This window comes from Monodon monoceros, unplaced genomic scaffold (genome assembly GCF_005190385.1).
Source record: "Monodon monoceros isolate NGI ecotype Baffin Bay Population unplaced genomic scaffold, NGI_Narwhal_1 Super_Scaffold_2, whole genome shotgun sequence".
NCBI lineage: Eukaryota > Metazoa > Chordata > Mammalia > Artiodactyla > Monodontidae > Monodon > Monodon monoceros.
In genome coordinates this window covers 53,450,389-53,471,329 of record NW_021703776.1, presented here as the reverse complement: position 1 = coordinate 53,471,329, position 20,941 = coordinate 53,450,389, and the positions used below count along the sequence as shown (strand labels likewise).

At 38.7% G+C, this 20,941-nt stretch overlaps 1 protein-coding gene across 7 annotated transcripts in view; it reads left to right on the top strand.

Moving 5' to 3' along the window:
• The window catches only part of ADAM22 (ADAM metallopeptidase domain 22), a 250,350-nt gene that overhangs the window by 137,624 nt on the left and 91,785 nt on the right, over nucleotides 1-20,941 (top strand). The window lies entirely within an intron of this gene.

The following is a 20,941-nucleotide window of genomic DNA, read 5'->3' as shown; positions in this document are numbered from 1 at the left end:
TCTTTTTATTCTTCCTTACAATTTATTGATATTTGTTGAAGGAATCAGGTTGTTTATCCTATACAGTCTCTCACAGTGTGGGTTTTGCTCTTGATTGAAATTTTATATTTACAGTAAAAGGAAATATATTTTAGTGATCTTTCCTTAAGATAATGATTTGTATTATCTGCAAGACATCCTATGTCTCATGGAAGGTCGTTTTATTCCAATCATAGAGGTGCATAATCCTGATCTTGAAGTTGTATCTAAACCTTTTTTTTTTTTTACCCAAAGTTTACAAAGAAAGGCTTTAAGCAGGAATAAAACATGATACTTTTTATTTGTTCCTTTAATAAAACATATTAATATCATCTTTCACTTCATTTATTTCCAACTCATTTAAAAATTAAATTTGAAATTTGCCCCTTAGTTGAGGGAGAACTTTTGTGTGTTTGACATAAACTTTAAAAAGAATTTAAACATAAAACCTCTATTAATCAGAATACCCTGGGAACAGAATCTTTTTATTTTGATTGTGGCCAACTATGGTTCTGGCTTCTTAAGACAAAGGAAACTGAAATTGATGAGTAGCAGCGAATGAGTCTAAACCATGCAGTTTGGTTTTTTTTTTTTTTTCTAGCGGTACGCAGGCCTCTCACTGTCATGGCCTCTCCCGTTGCGGAGCACAGGCTCCGGACGTGCAGGCCCAGCAGCCATGGCTCACGGGCCCAGCTGCTCCGTGGCATGTGGGATCTTCCCGGACCGGGGCATGAACCTGTGTCCCCTGCATCGGCAGGCGGACCCTCAACCACTGCGCCACCAGGGAAGACCCAGTTTGCTGTTTTATTGTTAGCTAACTTTTTTATCTTGAAGCTGACAACTGCCAATATGCTGGTCAGTCTAAGTCTCCCATTATGTAGGCTCTGGTTAATCAGTATTATAATCCTAATAATAGTAATCACTAACATTTATTGTTCATGATGTCACAGGTGTATGAATTTACATATAGTCAATCCTCAAAACAACCTCCGATTATAAATATAACTATTATCCCACTTGACAGGAAACTGAGGTATAGAGAGGTTACATAACTTGCTGAAAGTAGCACAGTAAGGAGGGGTAGAGCTGCAGTTTGAATCTAGGTTATCTAACTCCAGAGCTGACTCTTATACCATATTATCTATATATATTCTACAGTATGTAAAATAGGATAGCTATACAAATTGATAGGTATTTTATGTAGACTTATTATATACATATCTCATTTTTTGGAGGTCCCTAACAATTACTCCTTTATAGTCTTCTCTTTAAACTGAAATGGTGATCTAAGTGAAGAGCCTTTAGGTATCTCTCTTAAATTTGGTTATGCAGTTGGGTAGCTTTTTTTTTTTTTTTTTTTGCGGTACGCGGGCCTCTCAGTGCTGTGGCATCTCCCGTCGCGGAGCACAGGCTCCGGACGTGTAGGCTCAGCGGCCATGGATCACGGGCCCAGCTGCTCTGCGGCATGTGGGATCCTCCCGGACCGGGGTACGAACCCATGTTCCCTGCATCAGCAGGCGGACTCCCAATTACTGTGCCACCAGGGAAGCCCGCAGTTGGGTAGCTTTTAGATAACGTCAGTTGCCTTAGGCAAAAATGGTAAAGACACACTCTAGTACAAAGTCTGTTTTATTTTTCATATCTCAGGAAATAGCCATAGTAGGAGTTTTAGAACACTAGGAGAGGAATGGTAAATCCTCTAGATATGTATGGATGGGGGAGGAAGTGGATTTCCTTGGAGTCAAAAAGTAAAAATAGACATCTTGGTAGAGATATGATTAATTGTATTATTAACAATGAAAGATCATGACCAGTCGTCAATATTATTAGTTCTGGGCTTCCCTGGTGGCGCAGTGGTTGAGAGTCTGCCTGCCGATGCAGGGGACACGGGTTCGTGCCCCGGTCTGGGAAGATCCCACATGCCGCAGAGCAGCTGGGCCCGTGAGCCATGGCCGCTGAGCCTGCGCGTCCGGAGCCTGTGCTCCGCAACGGGAGAGGCCGCAACAGTGAGAGACCCGCGTATGGCAAAAAAAAAAAAAAAATTAGTTCTGATAGTGTTTTTTTGGTTAAATTATTTGATCTGTTATGATAATAATCAAAAGTAATAGCTGCTGAGTGTCTTTGTTTTTATTAGTTCAAATTATTTCTAAACTGTATGTGAGCACTCCCAACTCGTCCTTGAATCAGGATACCAATCGTTAAGGATGGGTGTGTAGAGACACGCATTTTCCAGTATTGACTTTTGACTGGCACTTAACTGGTTACTACCCATCACTTAATTGAATTGAGTGCACTCAAGGATCATTGTCTCAAAGTCTTAATTATGTCCATAGTGGCAGTAAGAAGATGGATAAGAAGTCAAAAGCAAAGGGTCAAGGTTGAAGTCTGGAAATGGGTGAAGGAATTGGAGAGAGTGTTATGTGTTGGAGAGCAGGTGTCAGGGGAGAAAGTGTCTGCTTAATGGGTGGGAGAGGTTATTGTGACTCTAGAGAACCTTTTACTCTGATGGAATGGTGGTGTAATTTTCCTTGAAAGATATTGTTTAGGCAAACTGAAATGGCCACAGTCACTTCTGGAAACAGAGTATCAGGGATGTTGATATAGAAGCAAGTAGAAAGCCTGAGTGTTTTTTACAAGATAGTTTTTCTCCTGGTGATCACATCCATCTCCCCTCCCTGAGGTTGGAGGTCCATGAAAGATTTTTAGCTCAGCACCATATCATCTCCCAGCAGGTGGTTGTGCTACCAGTAGACTCTCTAGGAATACAAATTCCTTTTGCATTCATTTTTCTAAGTCAGATTTCCATTTCAATTCTATTTTCTTAAAAAAAAGATATACCTTTGTTTTTTTTTTAAATCCCACCTTAATTTTTTTGTCTTCCACAATGAATGTGTCAATAACAAGCAAAAAATACTAGTAGAGGACAGCTATAAGAAATCACTTAGAAAAATTTATGTATGCTGACTGTCAGGACAACAGATACCTTCCTGGCTCATGCTAACTCTCTAGCTTCTATAAACCTAAAAAGAATCCATAGAAAATTGCTTGTGATCTTGAATTGTATTCACACTTTCTCATACAGTTTTCTAGATTTCTCCATGAGGACTGTAATTCTCAATACTTGAATACTTCAAATGTGCACAATGTGTTAAAAGAATAATGTTTCTTAAGGTGTCTTTTTAAAAAATTTTATTTATTTATTTATTTTTGGCTGCATTGGGTCTTCCTTGCTACGTGCCAGCTTTCTCTCGTTGAGGAGAGTGGGGGTTACTCTTTGTTGCAGTGTGCAGGCTTCTTATTGCGGTGGCTTCTGTTGCGGAGCATGGGCTGTAGGCACGCAGGCTTCAGTAGTTGTGGCACGTGGGCTCAGTAGTTGCAGCGCCCAGGCTTAGTTGCTCCGCGGCATGTGGTATCTTCCCAAACCAGGGCTCGAACCCGTGTCCCCTGCATTGGCACATGGATTCTTAACCACTGCGCCACCAGGGAAGCCCCAATTAACGATCTTTAGTTGGTTCTTTGAGGGGCTTCTGCTGCAATGATAGGAGTGTTTGACAGATGCAACTACCCATATGTTAGAATCTGTATTTGTGTTCTTCTGCTGCACTTTCTGGGGGATTTAGGTTAAGGACTCAGAGCACTGAGCCTAAACTCTGAGAGCATAACCTCTGGTGCAGGATGAAGGAAAACTTCAGATGCAGGTGACAGAGGTTCTGGGATCGGCACGCAGGTACCTCACACAGGTTCTTTTGCCAGAGCAAAAATTTCAGATGTCATAGCTATGGACATTATATCTTTTTACACTACTAAAAATCAAATTAACCACAAATATACACATTTTAAAATTAGATGACTTGGAGAAATTTCTGAAGTCCATTCTCTGAAACAGTTTAGCCATGACTTAACATCAGTATGACTAGTAATAAAATTAGAATGATTAAAAAATATTGATCAGTGTATTTTCCTTATACACAATATTTACTTATTAGCTGTAGCTAAACTAGTTTTAAATTTTATTATATTTAATGACTTCATTAGCTCCTAACTGCTGACGTAAATGATTTTTCTTAAACCTCAGGTTATAAGAATCCTACAAGAATGAGATCTAGACTTTCTAAAAAATAAATATACAAATAGGATTAAACTTCTAGTAATTTGATAAAAAAATATTGAATTGAATTTTAGGGATGGTGGGATTCAATTCCAGGATCTTCTAATTTAGAGATGACCAGCACAGGAAACCTTGTCCTTTGGGTCCTCTGGGTTTGAGCTGCTGCCCATTTTTAAGTACTTTCATTTTTAAGTGGTGAATTATATCAGAAGGAGGATTCATTAATTTTCTCTATTACTATTGCAAGAGCCATGATATCCTCACAAAAGTATTATGAAGTATTTTAAATGCTGAACAAAAGTATAGTGGAAGGGCTTCCCTGGTGGGGCAGTGGTTGAGAGTCCGCCTGCCGATGCAGGGGTCGCAGGTTCGTGCCCTGGTCCGGGAGAATCCCACGTGCCGCGGAGCGGCTGGGCCCGTGAGCCATGGCCGCTGGGCCTATGTGTCCGGAGCCTGTGCTCTGTGACGGGAGAGGCCACAACAGTGAGAGGCCCGCGTACCGCAAAAAAAAAAAAAAAAAGTATAGCGGGAAAACCACATATTTGATGGTTGATGTATGGGAGTCCTAGTGAGCTGCTTTCACTGATAGATAATTACCATATGTTACTGTCTTACTGTACTGTGGAAAGACTAGGCTTTCATATGCTATCTATTAACTCCAAGGGTACATCTTATCTTAGAGGCAAATAACAGCTGCCAGTGGTTTAATGCTAGTCACTTGGAAGAGTTAACCACTTCTCACAAAGCCAAACTCATTTTACTTCCTTAAGACTATTGGTGGCATGTTCTCTCCAGCTAATGAAACACTCACTTTAACTGAATTTTTAAATGTAATTACTTGCTATAATGACTTTATATCATTCTCAAAATTTTGTACTTTTTTCAAATAAATAATTATTATACCCATAAGTGTTCATTTTACCATTCTGGATTTCCCATTTTGTACAATCTCTACCTCTTTGAATAATGTTCATATTTTTGATGGGATCACCACTTGTAACTGGACTGAGGAGTAATAAGAGTAGAATTACTAGTAGCAGTTGGAGAAATAGCAAACATTTGTATGGTACTTACTATGTTCCAGGCACTAGTCTAATAAGTGTTTTACATATTTTACGTCATTTAATCCCTCAGTAGTACCATTGGTATCCTCATTTTGCAGATGAGGAAACTGAGCACATAAAGTTTAACTAACTTGCCCAGGAATTTGTAGCCAGGCAGCCTGGTGCCGGAATTCATGCTAATATCCACTATAGTCTATCCTCTCTGTGGAAACCAATAATTATAGGAGCAGAGGAATCGAAACGCAAATATTTAAGTTACAGCACTTCATTTTACCATTTGCAATTGTATCTTCCTTAGTAGATGTTTTAGTAAGACATGAATTGAAGATGTAACTGTTTGGTTCAGGTGAGTCTCTTATTCGAAACATAAAATTTCCATTATCCTAAAGAAAAGTAAATGCCTTGTAAGGAAACCCTGTTTTTTCAACTGTTATCTCTTGAAGTTTATTTTTAGCTCTTCTCTGTACTCCTTAGAAGTTAGACTGAGTATTGTTCAGTAGAGGGAATTGCTGTGGCTTTTAAACTGTAGCCATATGAAATATGTGGCCATTTTGCACATGGCAAACACATGGCTCAATTCTAATGCCCATCGTACGCTTATGTGTACATTTGTCTGCGTGTGGAGGAAATGTGAAGTTTTATGGACAAGAGTAGCGAAGCTGAAACATGTCATCATTCTGCAAAAAGACTAGAAGATATTTGGTTGTATCCCTGCCAAGGTGCTTCAAAATGCCTGTCCCCTTTCCTTCCCCGCCCCTCCCCCCCGCCCCGGCACCCAGGGAAGAAAGTAAAAGATCTGCACAAATCTCATAAACAAACTGATAAAATATTTGTTTCTTCCTCACATGCAACAGTTATTCCAGGCATGTCTCCTAACTTTACTTTTTATCTGCTGACAATCATCTATTTAGCATCTTTTTGATGAGCTGGACACTGTGCATTTTCCCCCTGGCAGGCTTGTGCAAACATATGTTCCTCTGCCATCTTGTAATCAGTGTGGTTTCAGGGAGGTCTCAGGTTTCATGATTTAGTTCTCTTTATATTACTGGAACAAATTCTTTGGGGATTAAGTAAATTTTGCTTTCCCTTGGGACCAAAGCAAGGTTGCTCTGGGTCCATCACCATGAATAATGCATCAGCTGCCTTAATGGCATTGTTAAGATTGCAAGTAGTCTTGACTCTGTAGCCTGAAGAAAATATATTGGCCCATTACCAGTTTATACAGGTCGGGTATCTTAGTGCTGGGGGTAAGGAGAAATGGAATGTGACAGCTGGTGTCAGCATGAGTTCTGTAACCTATTTCAGTAGGAAGTCCTCTTTATTTTCTTTCCAGTGTAAGTTTTTTTTTCGGTTAAATATCTAAAGAATTATTTCATCTGTTAATATTCAAGATGTTATCTATAAACTTAAAAAGACATGTTCAGCCATAAATTTAAAAACATTTGAAGTAGCACTAATAGTATTTCTATATATGGAGCCAATTAACTATTTTATAATAGAATATTGTTCCTATTTTAATTCTAATTACAAAACTAATCTTTGTATTATATAATGTCTTATACAAATATACTGTCAGAAAATTTTTTGAAATTAGAGTGAACTATGATTGAGCAGGAAATTGCAGAAATGTTGTTTTTGACGAGTTTGAAACTGGTTTGAAGCACCCCCCCCCAAAAAAAAATCACAAATTATTCCCTGGGTGTTGTCCCAAACTAGTATTATTTTCTTTTTCATTTATAAAAAATTCTTATTTTCTGGTGAGTAAGTGGCCACTATAAAAATAAGAGCAGGGGGCTTCCCTGGTGGCGCAGTGGTTGAGAGTCCACCTGCCAATGCAGGGGATATGAGTTCGTGCCCCGGTCTGGGAAGATCCCACATGCCGCGGAGTGGCTGGGCCTGTGAGCCATGGCCGCTGAGCCTGCGCGTCCAGAGCCTGTGCTCCGCAACGGGAGAGGCCACAACAGTGAGAGGCCCGCGTACTGCAAAAAAAAAAAAAAAAAAAAAAATAAGAGCAGGTAATAAGGACCAGAGAATTAGTACCTTGGTATTGAGTAGTTTGGGTGTTTTCAGCCATGTTTGGGAGTAATTGATTAGATTTCCAGTTGATGTTTTATCATAGTAAACATTTTATTGTACAAAAGGAGGAAGGTGTAGGTGCACTTGATTATCCCCATAGGAACTCCTAAAAATTTAGGCATGTGGAGATTAAGTGACATTAGACACTTAATGGAGACAGTGGTACAAGAGGGAGAAAAGCTACACTGTTGCTGGGAATGTAAATTGGTGCAGCTACTATGGAAAACAGTATGGAGGTTCCTCAAAAAATTAAAAATAGAGCTACCATATGATCCAACAATCCTACTCCTGGGCATATATCTGGACAAAACTGTAATTTGAAAAGATATATGCACCCCTACGTTCATAGCAGCACTATTCACAATAGCCAAGACATTGAAACAATCTAAATGTCCATCAGCAGATGAATGGATAAAGAAGATGAGGTGTATATATATATATATATATATATATATATATATATATACACACACACACACACACACACAAAATGAAATATTATTCAGCCATAAAAAAGAATGAAATAATGCCATTTTCAGCAACATGGATGGGCCTAGAGCTTATCATACTAAGTGAAGTAAACCAGACAGAGAAAGACAAATATTATATGATTATCACTAATATGTGGAATTTAAAATATAACACAAATGAACTTATCGAAACAGAAACAGACTCACAGACATAGAGAACAGACTTGTGGTTGCCAAGGGGGAGGGGGTTGGGGGAGGGATGGGTTGGGAGTTTGGGATTAGCAGATGCAAACTCTTATGTATCGGATGGATAAACAACAAGGTCCTACTGTATAGCACAGGAACTATATTCAACACTCTGTAATAAACCATAATGGAAAAGAATATGAGAAATTATTAATTCTTCAATTTTATATATATATAATTGAATCACTTTGCTGTACAGCAGAAATTAACACAACATTGTAAGTCAACTATACTTCAATAAAATGAATTTTTTAAGAAAAGGGAGAGAAAGCAGGAGTATAACATTTGAGCAGAGCCTCGACCCAAAGAAATCAGGTATGACGTAATGGAAACAAGACCAAGTATGCCTTTGGACTTCATATACTGATTATTTTCTTCCTTTGTTTTCTCTTCTCTCCATATTCTCAAAAATCTGAAAGTGTACCTCTAACTGTCTTTAGAAGGCAGAGTGGTTTCTTGGGTAATTCTGAGTGGGGTCAACAGGTATCCCACATAGCAATGTGATCTTTGGACAGAGTAAGTGCTGTCTTCTTGAGGTCACTGCTACCTTTCTGATTTAAAAAAATTAAAACAAAATTTTTTTTCCACTAGTGTTAATAAATGAAACTAGTCATTTCTTTTGTTTCTAAGTCCAGGATAAATCTGTAGTTTGGAGGCAGTAAACTTAGAGACCAAGGATATTGTTAGGGATAGATAGACCTAAATTCAAATCCTGACTATGCCAATCAATTTTCATGTGGCCTTGGACAATTTACTTATTTCTTCCATGGTTCATTTTTCTCATCTGTTAAATGAGAAAGACAGACATGTAGCTCAGAGCTTTGGGTATGGGAAATGCTCCATAAATATTAGTGTTGAAATCATTATTGAGGTAAAGTGGAAATTTGTAAAGAATTTCTGGCTAGGTCTTTGGTGGCCTGTACTTCTTACTGCTAGTTTCTGATTCTGCTTGAGATACAGGAAGCACGTCAGGATCACCCACAGCACTTCTTCATGCTCTGCTTCATATGAAGACAATCTTCTATGCCCCTAGACTATGTATAGTAACTTCTATGAGAAGTTACTCCAAGAGTAGACTCCCAGGGGACCTTGTACTGAGTTCCTAGCTCTTAGCATAATATATGTACCTCGAAAACAATAATTCAACAATTTTTTTTGTTGAACAGAAAAATTAAGTGAGTGAATTAAGCCGCGTGTTAGGAAATTGGGTAGTTTCTTCTGTTCACCCAGTGCTATGTGGGGAGAAGTCCAGTTTGGACAGGTCTGGGAGAGCAGATTATTCCCCCTGCTATGAAAAGATGCAGTGAATATAAACAGGAAAAATAAAAATGTTCCATCTGCTTACCTGATGCTAAGGTCATCCTGTGTACTGAGGCTCATATTCACATGCTGTCTTTGGAAGGTATATTAGAGCCACTTCTAAATCAGTTTTAAATTTCAGGTCATGAAATACCAGCAATTGACCTATGATAAAAATTTCAGTAACTTTGAAATATTCCAAACATATTAAAAATTCTATAAAATGTTGTAAAAGATACATGTGTAGATACATGTTAGCATTTTATTAAATTTGCTTCAAGTCATTTTTGGTTTTTAAAGTCTGATAATTCTGTATCAGAGTATCTCCTGTTTCATTTCTATTATACTTTATTTGTGCCTTTGCTTTTACTTGGTTAATCTTGTTTGAGTTTTTTAAGATATATTTTGTTCAAGGAACTAGCTCTACTTCTGTTATTAATGTCTACTTTCTTTTACTTAAAAAAATTCTCCTTTGTTCTTTTCATAACTCATTGAGTTAAAATTTAACTTATTCATTATCAATCTTTCTTTTCTATCAGCATCTAGGGATGAAGAATTTATTCTTAAGTACCATTTTAGCAGCATCCTAAAAGTTCTGATACATACATTTTTTCACTGCCCATAAATATGTATATTTTGTAATTTATATTATGATTCTTATATGACTTGTTAATTATTTGAAATTTTAGAAATAATTTTTAAACTGTTTAAAATTTTTGTATGTAATATTTAAAAATTTTCCAATCACATGAGTATCTTTTGTTGTTGGTTTAATTTTTTTAATGGTAAATGCAGTGTAAAAGATATTAATTCCTTGAAAGTTGGCCTGATTATTTAAAAGAAATAAAAAGTTGGTAATCTTTGAATTTTTAAAAATAGATTGCAAATCATAGAACCAGAAAGAACTTTAGAGACCACAAAATTCAACTCCTCCTTCATTTTACAGGAAAATACCCCCAAAATGGCAAATGACAATCATGCGCTCATAGAAACATTGCTGAAAGAAAAGCACTTAATTTTTTCAGGTTTAGCATCACTTCTTGTCAGATACAACCCTTAAATACTACTTTGCCTCCCTGAAGGAATCGTTTGAGAAGCTCGTCCGTAGTAAGCCAACCCTTTGTTTGTACCTTTAAATTAATCCTGGGCTAATGCAGAATCATCCACTGAGGAATAAGAATGACCACTGGATGCTAGTGTTGAGTTCTTGAGCACAGTGTTTAAGGTTCAAGTATAACAGGAGAAAGAGATGCTGCAATGCAGCCTTCTTTTGGCAGTTAGAAGTTTTCCCTGTTTATCCTTCCTTTTTCAAAAAAAGAGTGGAAGGGAGGATGATAGAATGGAAGTGAAATTAAAGGAGAATAAGTTCTTGGTGGTAGTGGGAAAAAAATGTCTTTTTTTCTTTACCTCTAACCCTCATATAGTTACACCTTCTAAAACAAAAAAGGAAGAGAAGAAAACAACAAAAATATTTTTCGTTTCAGATGGAACAGAAATCTTTTTCTTCCTTTATTTTAGGGATGCCAAATATGTTTTCGTTTTCTGTAACTGTCTTCTAGACAATTATATTTTTTCCTATTGATATTCAAACACCAACTACAGAAGAAGGTTTTAGGTAATACGCATGTCTTATGCTAAAGCATTCATATAGAGCAATACATTTAAGCGTCTATTATTTGTTAAAAAGATACAGTAATGTAGTAATTTCCTGGAAAGAGTTATAATTTCATGAGTTTATAATTATACAGTCACTGTATGTGGTCCTCATTGACTTTCCATTCTCTCAATTTAGAACTGCAACATAGAGAACCTGCTAAGTACCCTCTCTGCATTACAGTAATTGGTTGCTGAGGAGCATTCTGTGGGAACCTAAAATCTTTTCGTAGTCTGATCAGACATTGTTATATTAATAGGTCTGTAAATGATTACCTGACAGCTGAAAAATGATTTTTCTTGCCTATTTTCTGGTTAAAAATAAGCAATTTTGGAAGCTCTGTTCGACTTAATAAAAGAACTGAAGATCAGGTTTACCGTATTATTTGTGTAAAATAATGATGAGTATTGTTAAATTAAGCTATGGGAAACTAGAATGTCTGGCTAGAGGTAATTAAGATACGGGTTAATCTTTTTAGATGAGGGCTGCTGTAGTAGACACCTGCAGTTTATTTCACTGAGCCAAGCTTCTTAGAAGCAAAATCTCTGGATTAGGAATATAAAAATTCAATTGGTCACATTGAAAGAGATGAGAAATTGTACTATGTTGAATAGTGTCCCCTCAAAAGTCATGTCCCCTGGTACCTGTGAATGTGACCTTTTTTGCAAACAGGGCCTTTTCAGGTGTGATCATGTTAAGAGGAGGGCCCTAATCCAATGACTGGTGTCCTTATAAGAGGGAAGTGTAGACACAGAGATGCAGAGACAGACGCAGAGGAAGAATGCCATGTGAAGAAGGTGGCAGAGATTGGAGGTTACATCTCCAAGACAAGGAACACTTAGAATTGTTGGCAACCACTGGAAGTTAGGAAGAAGCAAGGAAGGATTCTTGTCTAGAGGGAGCATGGCTGTGCCAACACCTTGATTTCAGACTTCTCATCTGCAGTACTGTGAGAGAATAAATTTCTGTTGTTTTAAGCCTCCCCGGTTTTGGTAATCTGTTATGAGAGTCCTAGGAAATGAACACAGAAGGCATTTTTATTATAACTGATGTAAAAACAATTAGAGCATGTGCTGGAGGTGCCTGAGCCTACATACAAGAGGAGAGGGAGTAAGTCTTTAACTTTTAAAAATGGATTGCATCTCAAAAAGACTTTAACAATTGTTCAGTTAGGATACTTGTGAGCTTTAACTCCTGGAAACCTATCATCATTTTTATGTTTTGTTTTCCACAGCTGACAATACCCAGGGGAAATCAGTATAAGGAAAGATTCCTGCACAACAATAAAAATAGATTTTAAGTTCACTGTGTCTCTAGTGGACTTCTTTTCTTTTTAAACTTGAGAGCTCATAAGACATTTATGGTTCCTATTTTCTGTGGTGTTCACCATTTTCCAATAAGAAACTTGCTTATCACTTTTATTTATATCCAATGGCTGGCTTTCTAGTTCTGTCTCTTTTCTCCTTTCTTGTAGAAACTTTCGCTACAATAATATTCAAGAATATTTGCTGCAATAATATTCTTATATATCTTTCCTCTTCAACAGGAACCATGCATATTTTTAAATGAAATTATTTCCTTTTTTGTCAGCTAGATTTGTCTTCTTTTAGTTTTTAAAATGTTTTTCGGTTGATAACTATGCTTCAAGATCCTAGTGCTTATCGATGAGTATTAAAATAGTGGAGAGATTTTTTTTTTTTTTTTTTTTTTTTTTTTTTTTGCGGTACGCGGGCCTCTCACTGTTGTGGCCTCTCCCGTTGCGGAGCACAGGCTCCGGACGCGCAGGCTCAGCGGCCATGGCTCACGGGTCCAGCCGCTCCGCGGCATGTGGGATCCTCCTGGACCGGGGCACGAACCCGTGTACCCTGCATCGGCAGGCAGACTCTCAACCACTGCGCCACCAGGGAAGCCCTAGTGCTGAGATTTTGAAGGACCATTTAGCTTTCGATGTTGAAATGAGGTGATAATTTTGATACTGCTTGAACACTTGTATCCTGGAATGGGATGGCGAACACAAATGTCCAAAGGTGTCAACTAGTGGTATAAATGAGAGACAGGCTAGCTGTAATAAGATGGACAATGTGTATCTTATTCTTATCTGCAGCTGATTTGTATCCTACAGCAAAATGCAAATGTGGGAATGGAGGCTCACTGTTAACAAATCTCCTAATCTTCGGGGGAAAATGGAAATCCAAGTTTCAACAACTGTGAGGGTCTAAGACTTTATCCTACTTGCACGTTAACAAGTTAGCCTGTTGCAGTTTCATCTATGCTGGCGGAAGACAGGAGATCCTGGGTCAAAGAAGTAGCCAGAATATCTGCATTTTCTTATGCTTGTATCGTGAGCCTCGATCCCCAGAGGGTGACAGAGGAAAGGGCCAGGTGACACCTGCACACACAGCATGTTGTGTTACTAGAGAAATTCTGAATTTAAAAAACTCGAATCTTTTATCATAGGAAGTAAACATGCTTCTTTTTTGCTCTAGAGGGAGATAGCTCTATCTTCAAAGGCTTTTCACTCTGCAAACATCCTTGAAAGGACAGTCCAGAACAATTTCAGGCAGCGAGGAGTCCTAGATTATTGTCATAGAAAAGTGTTATTGAGTAACCTTTCAGAAATTATCTCTATGGGTTATATTAAAAATTACATTTTAATAAGTCATTTAAATTAAGCTTGTTTACATAAGGGTAGTTTTTAAAAAAACTTATTTTGAAACCTATAGGGCTAAGTCAGAGTCTAGGAAATATTCATTCATACTCTTGATCCTGGACTTGCATTTCATAGCCCAGTATACTAACAAAACAAATTTTAGATCAATATAGGGTTGCCAGTCTTTTTATTTTACTGTATATGGAAACAGCCCCTTCAAAATACCTAAATTCTATTTACTATTGCTCCCAGTGCAAAAAGAATGACTGTGACAACTAATGCAATATGGTAACCTGGACTGGATCCTGGAACAGAAAGAGGAAGTTAATGGAAACACTAGTGAAATCTAAATGTTCAGAGCCTAGTAATTGGTAACATTCTGATATCAGTCTTTTAGTTTTGACAAACGTACTCAGGTGATGTAAGATGTTAACAATGGGAGAAACTGAGTGATAGATATACTAGAACTCTCTGTACCATCTTTGCAACTTTTCTGTGAATCTACAATTATTTCAAAATAAAAAAGCCTATTAAAAATTAAAAATGGATAATTTTAATAAAAAGAAGGCAAGAATAAATCTCAAAACAAAGGACAGTTATATGAAAATTAAATGCATTTAGCTTTATGAAAAACGGACTGAATTGCCCTTATTTTTCTTATTTTGGCATGAACTGGTAAAGATTTTGACATGCATAGTGTAGATCCATGGATTATCGACCATGTGATAGCTTTATTTAATTTAATTTACTGTAAAATAAGATGAGATTGCTTTTCTGTCTATTTTCCTTGGAGAGCCTGTAGAATCAGATAAGCTTACATTCTGTAACTGAACAAATGTTTAAAATATGCCCCTTTTATGAATCCCATCTGATTCTATATAATTCCAGGTTATACATTTTAATCAGGGTAGGTTGCTGAATCCTCTCCAAAATAAGATTTAGCTTTTCTAGGAATTTCCTTGATGTAGATGACCCTAGGGAGACTCGGAATATTCTTGACTTTAAAATGTCATTTCTCACTATTGGGAGGGAGAGGCACGTCATGTCAATGCCAATCAGGAGGAAATGGGGAAGAGGCTACTGTAGACAAATGCCCGGCAGAACAGATTCCAGCCATGCAGCCACAAACAGAAGTCTGGCCGGTGCACGTGCCTGGGTGCAGAAGAGTTCAGGGACAGGTTTTCAGTTCCTGCAAAGGGGAAATTGCCTAGAGCATAGCTTCTCAACCTAAGGCAGCATGTTGGAATCATCTGGGCAGTTTAAAATAATGTTCAGTTTCCATCCCTAGAGATCCTGATATAAATGGCACGGAATAAGCCTTGATCTTTTTTAAAAAAAACTTCCCTCGTGGCAGTAACATGACACTAATGTGCACCCAGGGTGGCGAACTTCTAGAGTGAGCAAGGGTCTCACTTATGGAAGAGGATGACTGGCATGAACCCCAATCTGCAGGGCAGAAGCCAGTCCTGGGACTGGTGCCCACAGAGGGGTAGAGAGCTATGACTCAGGGAGCAGAGCAGGAACACAAGGGTTACAGGCTGGTGTTTGGGTCTGGAAGTGTCTGCAGTAACCCTGTCCCTTTTGGGGTGACCAAACTCACGCTGATTTGCCTGTGACTTTCATGGATGGAGCACTGAATGACCTGCATCCTGGGAGACCCCTTAGTTCCAGGCTAATGGGATGTTGACTGCTCTAGTCCCTTGAGTCCTGGCAAAGCATCCTGTATGGTACCCTCTTACCAGCACCTACAAAGAATAGCTCTGCTCTTCCTGGCTCTGTACATGGTAAAATTCTCACATAATCTTTTTTTAATATTTTTATTTATTTATTTGGTTGCACCAGGTCTTAGTTGCAGCAGGTGGGCTTCTTAGACGTGGCATGCATATGAGATCTAGTTCCCTGACCAGGGATCGAACCTGGGCCCCCTGCATTGGGAGTGCAGAGTCTTATCCACTGCACCACCAAGAAAGTCCCTCACGTATTCTTATTTCACCTTTTGCCCTCAATTCTGTTTCTGATAAAACCAGCTGGCTTTGGGAGAAAAAGAGAAGTGGAGAAGAGCTATGGCTGTTTATATCTTTTATGCTTCAGTTAGACTTTGCTCAGGGACTGGTATAGGATTTCAGGGAGCTCAGTAAATGAGGACCTTTAAAATGCAGAGGCAGATGTAGCGAAAAGCAGTTGTTCTTAAATTTTGAGTGCCTGGAAATCACTGGAGAGCTTCCAGAGCCTCTGATGGAGTATGTCTGGGGAGAGGCTTAAGAATTTACATTTCTAATAAGCTGATGCTTTGGGGCTGGACACCACTCTTTGAGAACCACCAACGTAAGGAGACTTGACTCTGCATCAGGCATACCTGGGTGTGAAGGCTCACTTTAAATCTACATTTTCTCACTTGTCAAATGGAAAAATTAATATTCACTTCATCAGTCATCGTGAAATAGTACATTCATCACCAAGCAGAATGCCCAGGATATGGCATACACTTTCATTCTCTGAAAGATCTCAGTCTTTCTGGGATCCTCTACCTGGGGATGGTTTGGTATTGGGTTGCATATTTTTAGGTTAATAATTCCAAATATGATCATCAAAATCAGCTGGGGAACTTTCTGCAACCCTAAAGAGCCTAGAGCCCTCTCTCCTTGGAGATTTGGATCCAGTCGGTCTGAGGGAATGCCTGGGAACCAGTGGATGATTCTGGGAGTCACGGTGATTCTGATAGTCAGTTCTGAGAACCCCTGCTGTTGAGCAATATTTCTTTAGGGCAGGGACTCTCAGACACTGTAGCTTCATTGAATCATCTGGAGCACTTAAAAAGATGCTGAGGCCTGCGTCCCGTCTCCAGAGAGTATGATTTAATTGGGTTGGAGTACAGCCTGAGCACTGGGATTTTGAAAGCTCCCCAAGGTGTTTCTGATATGCAGCCAAGGTTGAGGACCACTGCTCTAGTGTATTCTTAGAGTAAGAAAACCATGGGATATTTGTTAAAATGCAGATTCTTGGGTCTAACCTCAGAGCTGCCTAAACAGACTCTCTGGGCGAGAGACACAGTAATCTGCATTATTAATTAGCTAATGCCCTGAATTTAACAATTTGTTAGTCTTAACAAATAAAGTATGAGAATCATAGCTAGAGGGACATATAGAATCCCTCACTGAGTAAATATTGCCTGACTGCACCTAATTATATAGCAGTTTACAGTGGACTTGACTTTGTATCTCATGGATTCCACTGCATCCTTTTGTGAGGCAGTGTGGGTTGTTATTTTCCCCATTTGATTGATGAGGAAGCTGAGATTCTGGGAGGCTCTCCCCCTAACAGCACACTTGGGGATGTAAATCAGGCACCTGTGCTTCCCTGAAAGGAGACCATAGTTTAGTGGGGGCATGGGACAGAAACAAGAATGCAGGTAGAAGGAGATAAAATATGAAAATTCAGAGAAAGAATGGTTAGCAAGGTTAATTTTATGAGGAGGAGGGAATCTGAGAAGGCTTTTTGGAAGAGGTGGCCCTGGTCCATCTTGGAGCTGATAAAGTTGTAGTTTCCTTTGAGGGTCTGGATGGAGAGCAAATGACCATGGCCTTGCAGCTGTGCTCTAATTAGTTTCTTTTATTGGGTTTTCATAGTTTTATAACCCAGGCTGTGTAACTTCCTTTGCATTATCATCTCAGCATATTTGTAATAAATTCTGCTTTTCTTTTGAATGCTTAATAAAAATGTGGTTTGTGTTTGAATTTTTCAAATAAATGATTCTTTCGACTCCCCTAGAATTAAATTTCAGTAAGCTTTTTTCCACAGGGAAGATAAACCAATATGACATGTGAATTATCATATAGTTCATTTTTATAGAGGTGGGTAGTTTTTTTAGCTACAACTATCTAATTAGCTAAAAATAAACATCTGTACTGTTATGACTGTGTTATTAAATCAAGGAGCATGAAGAAAGTTTTAAGGACAATTGATTTATTTCTGGAACAAAAGACAGTAAGGAATAAAGCCAAGACTGGCAGTTGGATAAAGAGCTAAACTCTGTTGGGATGTGCTGGCTTTTTTCTTTTCCTACAACATCTGTCTTAGGTTATTTTTTATAATACCTACTTCCATAAAGCATCTCGTTCCTTAAGAAAGTCATGTGAAGATATGGAGAATCTTTATTATTGATAAGATTTGAGAAAGTTGGTTTAAATGGTAGTCTTTATTAAAATATGTAATTTTTAATAAAATGCATTTTAGAGCTTCCCTGGTGGCGCAGTGGTTGAGAGTCTGCCTGCTGATGCAGGGGACGCGGGTTCGTGCTCCGGTCCGGGAAGATCCCACATGCCGCGGAGGGGCTGGGCCCGTGAGCCATGGCCGCTGAGCCTGCGCGTCCGGAGCCTGTGCTCTGCAATGGGAGAGGCCACAACAGTGAGAGGCCCGCGTACCGCAAAAAAAAAAAGCAACGGGAGAAGCCACAACAGTGAGAGGCCTACGTACCGCAAAAAAAATAAAATGCATTTTATTATTTTAAAATGCCATGCATCTTTTAAAACAGATATGTGTAAAGAAATACAATTATATTTGTCTTTTAAACTATCCACTAAAATTTTAAATGCACATATTCTTTGACCTACACATCTGGTGATCTATCGTACATATATACTGACAGAAGTGCACAGAAATATATGAAAGAATGTTTGTTGCAATAACCTAAATGTCCATTTGTACAGGATTGTTTAAATGAATTGTGGTTCACCCCTGTGGTAGAATATTCTGCCACAATTGAAACAATGAGGTTGATGCTAAGGTTACCTTAAGGAAAAAACTCAAGTAGCAGAACAGTATGGGTAGTGTAAACTCATTTATGCACTGAAAAGGATGTATGTATATTTATGTATATACACATTTCCTTAAATATGCATAGACAACTCCTGATGTGGTACACAAAATCTGTCAAAAATGCTTACCTTTTAGGAAGCGACTGCAGCCTGGACAATGTGTAGGAAGGGGATATTTTCACTCTTTACCATGAATTCTTAGGATTTTTGCCATAAGCATTTATTATTTTAAAAATAATGTGTGAAAATACTTATTTAAAAGCAAAAATCTATTAAATTTATTTTGTCTATTTTAATAATTTAACTATAGATTTATATAAATTAAAGAAGCCCTTTAACATTAAGGCCCCTGTTCTGGACTAAGAAATATTTCCAGGCATGTCAAAGGAAAAAAAAATCTACTTTAGCTCTAAGTTGAAATAATTGTTGATTTATGGCGAATAATTCCTGAAAAAAAAGTTACAACACAAAAATTAATTTCCACCATTATTTAGAAGAATTACATATAATGCCAGTTGAGACCCTCAAGATTTGAATTACAATAGTCTAAATTGAGGAGAAGGCCCCCCCTGGTGTTTGTGCTTCTCTTGAAGTGTCATGGAAACATTTGATGATTCAACCATATTGAGCTCTTCACTTCATTTGCAGTGTTAGGCTTTTGTGCAGATGGATCATGATCATATGCTGTTTTGGGATTGACTCCTATTTATCAGAATCAGAAATTAGTGAAAGACTGTTTTCTATTATCTAATCATCTATTTAGCCCCTATATAATGGATTGTTTCAAAACATGAATTCTTTGTCCTTTTTTATGATTTAACATAACATGTTTCCAAAGTTGGGTTTTTTTGTTGTTGTTTTTTTGTTGTTTTTTGCGGTACGTGAGCCTCTCACTGTTGTGGCCTCTCCCGTTGCGGAGCACAGGCTCCGGACGCGCAGGCTCAGCGGCCATGGCTCACGGGCCCAGCCGCTCCGCGGCATGTGGGATCTTACCGGACCGGGTCACGAACCCGCGTCCCCTGCATCGGCAGGCGGACTCTCAACCACTGCGCCACCAGAGAAGCCCCCAAAGTTGGTATTTTAAAGAAAACTTTAGTAATTTATAAAACATGTCTTGTATGCCTTTACCTCTGATGTACTTTCCCCACATACAATGACTTGTCAGCTTCCATTGTTCCCTAACCTGATACCGTAATTCTTGTGATTATCTTCCTGGTTTCTGCTTCTCTTTGTTTCTACTATCTTTCTACCTACTCTTCACTGTGAGTTTTAGACCTCTGAGAGAGATCTGATTGGGTCTGTGTCCAATTAGTCTGTGTCCAATTTAAAGAAATGCTGCTCTGTTCTTTCCAGGTCACCCCATTGACTGTTGGCTTTTTGTGTCTGGCCAATCAAATGCTAGAGTTTTGATTGGTCCAATCAAATGTGTCCAGGAAATCAAGGTCATTTGAAACATAGTAACCTGTCCTCCACTAATCTTTTGGATAGTTCACCAATCCAACAGCCCAACAAAGGGAATTTTAAGTCCTGTTAAATTTACCCCCCAGCTTTACTCCAAAAATTAAAAACAAACAAACAAACAAAAACAGCCTAGGGGAAGCTTGCATTGCATAACTCACAGGTTCTAGGTCCAACTCATAAGTAATGTAGGGGGAAGGACACAGGCCTCGCATTCACACATTCACACAAAGTCTGCACCCCTACTTGGCAACTTCCCAGGTGGACAGCCTTGACTCTCAGAGATTGTGACCTCCTATGTGAAATAGAGACGACAATATTTCTTTGTAGAAGCGATGTGAGGATTTAAGGAGATTGTGTGTGTAAACTGAGTAGGGCAATAAGAGACACACAGTAATCATAATGGTAGTAAACATTTACTGAGTGTGTACCAAGTGCCATGCATTATTCTAATCCCTTTATGCATGTTAGCTCTTTAATCCTCTGAACAACCCTATGAGATTATTACACAGGGAGGCTCTGTGATTTGCTTGAGATTACACGGCTAGTAAGTGAAAGAGCTAATAGCTCACACTGTTAAATCCAAACCAACGCTACCCCGGAAGTCAGGAACTGGCTTTGTTTCTCCCCTTAAGTGTATGGCCTTCTGGGTTCCATTGCCTGTCAGAATTACACGTGAAGTACCTCCCTATTTTATCCTCCATCCGATCCAACCCCAGTCCTCAGTTCATGATTCTCAGTGACTCCCTTGGGAATTTGGAGGTGTCAGAGCGTCAGGGCTTGTGCTGCGAGCCATTTTGCCTGCTCTCTGCTCCCTCAGCAAACCTGAGCTTCACCCTGTCCTGTGGGATTATCTCATGAGGAGCAGCAGGCTCAGGCCAGGCTGCCTTCCTTGGAATCCCAGTGAAGAAAATGTCTTCAACCTTGTTCCATCATTATGTCTTCCTGTTCTCTCCCCTGCCCTTGTCAAGCACTGAGTATTTTAAGTGGGGTTAGTCCTTAAGCCAGACTGTGAAGTAGGTAACATTTGCCCCTTTAAACCACCCATTCCTTCAGTCCTTCCTACATTGCTCTTTCACATATC